The following is a 5,549-nucleotide window of genomic DNA, read 5'->3' on the forward strand; positions in this document are numbered from 1 at the left end:
TTCTACCCCTCGATCGTGTTGGTAATGAAGGACATTGTCTGTATTTGCAAAGTATAATTTGTTTATTTGTTTTTTAAACTCTCGATTCGCAATCAAAAATTCTTCTTTTCTAAAAATTTTCAACGTATATCTGTACTTATCTGAATGTGTTTTCACTTGCAGAATACTTTGGTTCAAGCCAAATATGTAAAATCCGGCAACGCTATACATATATGTTACGACTGATAACGTATCAAAGTTTATTTAGTATAAACCATCTTTAATTCAATATTGCCAATTTAAAAACGTTCCGAAAAATTAAAAAAGGCACAAAAACACGTAGAAAACATCAGAAATGATGCGGCTTCATATGATTCCCAGATATATCTTTGATCCAGCCTTCGAAATTGTGTATCTTAGGCAGAGTCGAACACCTGCGATTGTAAGATTTGTGAGATGTAATGTATCTGATCTAGTACATGATTTTTAGAGAAAAACCAAGCCAAGGAAGCTGGTAAACCATAGCAAAATAAAACTTGTGTGACTACCAAAACCAGGTAATCATAGATTGGATAAACATACTAGAAGGAGATCTGCTAGTGCCTTTAATAGATCAGAGACTACATTGGTGGTGCTAAAAAATACCACACGCAGAAAAATATGAACTTACGAGATAAAAACACTACCAGAAATGCTACAATTGAACAGAGACTTTATGTAAGAGTGTTTATGTAATTATCTAATAAAGAAAAAATCTTCAAATACCTTCCAACGTTAAGAAGGGACAAAGGACCAGGAAATAAAAAAACGATGCGACAGTTTCCATCTTAAATCTCAGCGAAGTGTACACTATTAGGTACCCTAGCATTTCATATATTATTATCACGCGATCTCATATTAAGTACAAAAATTGATTTGCTTGATGAAGACCTCAATTATTTGAATGTTATTTACTGTCTTATTCGTTACTTGCTTTAGTTGGTTGCGTTTATTGATTTAAATAGTTATGTACCATCACACGAATTACAATAATATGTATTACACCTATTTTATTCAGATTTTTAAGTAAAAACTTATCCATGCGGTTTGCATGCAGTGGTTTTTCCTAGAATAGAATACATATTATCTATATAGTTTGTTTGAGAAACTTTCTGGAGGTCACAGAAATTGATTCGCGTTTTTGTCGGCATCTAGCTTAGAGTAATTTATAAACATTATCAGTCAAGTAGATGGAGTCAATTTAAAGTCAGAGTTTAAAAAATTAAATTTAAAAAAATTTCAATACAGAATATGGTCTTTTCTAATAAGAATTAGGTTTTTATCGCTCCAGTAATGGCAATTTTCTTTACATAAGGTTCAATTTTACTAACAAAATCGCCATCAAACATTGTAAAAGAAATAAAGAAAAGTTGCATTTTATATGGATGATATTTATTTAATTTGAAGACCGTCCTTTCTATTTTATAAGATAATCCTACTCCACGTACCACTGTGCGAAGTAAGGTGAATTGAATTTGCAACGATGGTACCTAGAACGTGGTTAAATTAAATATTAGTACAGTTATATAAAATATACAGATTGGCGAATGGATCACTATACATATACATAAAGTTCCTTACAGGCAAGATATTGGAACGCCGCCGCCACGACAGTACCTGGTGTTCGAGGTTCGTGACCGGTTATTTTAAATTTTATTTTAGTAGGCGTCTGACCTGGGTGGAGGCTGTATTTCTTATGGCAAAATTTTAAAAAAATTTAACGAGGAATTGATATAATATTTTTCTAATGCAGAAATTACATGTGTAAAACCCGCATAGATTCGTTATTACAATTTTTAATGCTGTGCATTGCCTATTGAAAATTAAAGCGTTGTTCTTATTAAAATAAAATAAAGCTTCTAATAAAAATCGAATGCAAACATTAAAAAAAAAACAGAAAATAAAACTCTAAATAATAAACCTAACAAATAATTGCTTAAATAAAAGGCTAAAAAATACCTCCTTCTTTAGTTACACAAAAGGTTAGCCTATCGTAAAACCTATTTCTTACTTAAAGTTTATTAGTAAAAAAATTTGAGATAAAAACAATTTTATTTCTCAAATCCTCTAAATTAATTGGCCTACTATTATGATATTTATAAATAGTTTGCCTATGTTTATATAATTGCTTATGTTTGCTAATGTTTACAGCATATTAAGATTTTCTACAAATGCTTGGGATCTTTAGTAGGCATTGTATGCAATAAGAATTGCTACTCTTGAAATCGGTTATAATCTTGTAAGGACCATATACAGTGACCGCCTAAAGTTCCGCATAAATTCGATAAAAATTAGAGACATGTTTTTTTGAGAAAACGCTCGGACCCGTCGATTTTTATTTTAGGTTGCGCATTATTTCACATACATTTTTGTATACAGGGTGGAACAAAAAAAATATATGACGTCATCGGTCATTTTTTTAAATGGAATGCTATATTTTTTATTACATTTCTGAAATATAGGCGAAATTCCAAGCAAGTTTCGTATAACACACCTTATCTCAAAACTCAACTGTTTCAGAAATATTTACATTTAACTAACAAGAAAGCAAGTAAGTACGTCCATTTACAAATTAAGATAAAATGTAGTATAAAATGTTATAAACTGTGAAAACTCTTCAAGTGTTCAAACTGATCCCCATTTACTTCTTGGTAGAAAGCAAAACGGTTTACAAACTCATATAAAACACTATCAATTATTTCGGGTGATATACGTCTAATTTCATATCTAATTCTATTTTTCAAATTTTCTACGTTGTTTGGCTTTGGCTCAATATAAACTTTACTCTTCAGGTACCCCCATAGAAAATAGTCGCAGGGATATAGGTCTGGTGACCTGGCCGGCCACTCTCTTGGCCCTCTTCGTCCTATCCATCTTCCTGGGAACACTGTATCCAAGTAATTACGGACATCTCGAAAGAAATGTGGCTGTGCTGAAACTACAACTTATCTGTCGGGACAGCAGCCAAAGCAGGGATAAGAGCTTCTTGAAGAAAATTCAAATAGCGTTGTCCTGTTAAGTTTTCTTCGAAAAAGTATGGCCGTATTACTTTATTTTCCACGATACCAGCCCAAACATTCATAGATTTACGGTACTGTGTATGAGCCTCAGTTGCCCAGTGTGGATTTGACACTGACCAGTACCGACAATTTTGCCGATTTACGACACCGTTTAATCAAAAATTTGCTTCATCCGAAAACAAATCTTTCTAAAGGAATACAAAACCAAGACGTAAATTTAAAAGACTTGGCAAGGTTCTATGGTCAAAGAGGTCACTCTGTACACAAGAAGAATACTATATGGAGAATTTTATCTCATCTTAATTTTGCGTTTCTATTTTTCTTTCTTTTTTTTCCGTTTTAGTTGGTTGATAATAAATATTTTTATTGTGAGAACCGTACTGCTAACATATATTTTTATAGTGAAGATAGATATTTTTATGTCTTATCAAGTGTTCCTAACAGAAAAGTTTGAAAAATTTTATTTTGAAAGTATCTAGTCTCGAGTTATTGCCATTAATTAATATTCTTTTTTTTGGGTTTAATTGTATTTTACTGAGGCTTTTGGTTCTGCATTACTACCAATGTGTTATATTTAATAATTTTTATCGACATTTTAGTATTTTAAGAAACTAAATCTGGTGATAAAAAAATTTAGTTTGTATTATTAGCTTTATTAACAAATTTAATTTTTATGACAATAAAACATGTTTTGAGTTTCGTAAAAGGTAATATTAAATAAATAGCTATAAAATGAATTTTGTATGACCCATGTCATGCCGAATAAATATTGTTAAATAGAATTTTATTAGCTATGGTTTAATTTTATTTATTCATTTCTTTTTTCAAAACGTTATAGACATATCTCAGAACTGCTTATCTTAAAACTGCTTACCAAACAACGAACAACATCTTAAAATCATTTAAGTTATTAAATGACTTATAGTCCATCAAAATTATTTATCATTCAATAATCATTCGTCATGTGTTTTAATGATTTTCTCTTGATAAAATAATTAATGTTAACAATTTTTTTAAAAATTTTAAAAAATTGTTTGTAATGTTTTTGTAATAATAAGGGTAGTACTTTTTTTTTAATGAAACCCTGTTAAGTTTTTATAAATAAAAAAATAGACCATTTTTAGATTTAAAAGTTATTATCAATAATAATTATATGAGATTATTTTGTTGGAAACAAAGAACTAAATATTTTGAAACAATTTATAAATTTGAACCTTAACACTGACAAGGCAGATTGCTTATGTTTCTTTTCCGCATAATTGCATAAGAGACAGCTCATCATGTAAATGCGACCTTGGCTCCATAAATTGTAAGCAATAATGAGATTTTTAAACAGATATGCATAATGTCTAATTCTTTTTATTAAATAAATATTTAAAGGAAAAATGGTTTGTAAATATAAATAGCAAAGTCTAAATCTAGCCTGAAATATATTTATGTAACTGAGTATTATACCGGGTGGTGCGTCGCCGAGCGGAACATCCCATGTAAATTTTAAGGGGGTCAATTATTGGCTTCCCTGCACATTTTACAGAAAAAATGTAGAATAACTTTTTGAATAGACCAATCTAGCAAACCCTTGTGCAAAGTTTCAAAAAGTTTTAATAAGCGAATCTTGAATTATTCAATTAAATGTAATTGGAAAATTAGCAAATATTCGGTTCAGGTAAAACCAAACGGGCACCAGTAAAATGAATATTGTCACTGACGTGATGAAAAGTGTCAATAAATTAGTGATAGTCGATATTTGAAAATAAGTATGAATTATTCAATCGACGAAAAATATATTAAATAAAAGTTTAGATAATAAAGTAATGTTAACGTGTCTTACTTTGAATGTATGGTTGTGAGATTGATAAAACGAAAAAAAAAACATTTCTTGTATTCGTCTGTACGTCAGATTTGACAAAGCCTTATAACAAATTGTTTGCTGGTGGCTAGTGTCTGGTTTTACCTGAACCGAAAATTTGCTAATTTTGCAATTACATTTATTTGAATAATTCAAGATTCGCCTATTAAAATTTTTTGAAACTTTGCACGAGGGTTTGCCAGATTGGTCTCTTCAAGAAGTTATCTTAAGCTGCGTCCACAGCGAGTCGACACTGTCGATCAACTATGTCTATTGACGTTTGACGATGTCGATTTGTTTTCCATCGCTTGTCGGTAAACATAAAAGAGCAGTCGATCGACTTTAGTGTGTGGACGTGTTTTCGACGTTCGACATTCGACAAAGTGTTAAAGTAGGAGTGACGTCTTGCCTTGTTGACATCGTCGCCGTGTGTTTTCCTTGGAGAAATGGAATGGGAACAAGCTAAAGTCATAGCCTTTATTAAGGCATACAAACTAAAAACAAATCTATGGGATTCTAAAACCAAAAACTGTAAGAACCAGAACTTGATGCCCTTATGGAAATTGGTTAAGAATTTTACATCGAGAAGCAAGCGGTAGAACAAAAAATTAAAAATCTTTAAAGTCAATTTGCAAGAAAAGTAAAAAAAATAAAGGACAGCA

General features: G+C 30.7%; 1 protein-coding gene across 2 annotated transcripts in view; it reads left to right on the forward strand.

Annotated features, from left to right (window-relative positions):
* The window catches only part of LOC126740106 (fatty acid-binding protein, adipocyte), a 484,513-nt gene that overhangs the window by 293,009 nt on the left and 185,955 nt on the right, over window positions 1–5,549 (forward strand). The gene's annotated exons all lie outside the window — the stretch shown is intronic.

The sequence above is a fragment of the Anthonomus grandis genome, chromosome 9 (assembly GCF_022605725.1).
Source record: "Anthonomus grandis grandis chromosome 9, icAntGran1.3, whole genome shotgun sequence".
NCBI classification, from domain to species: Eukaryota; Metazoa; Arthropoda; class Insecta; order Coleoptera; family Curculionidae; genus Anthonomus; species Anthonomus grandis.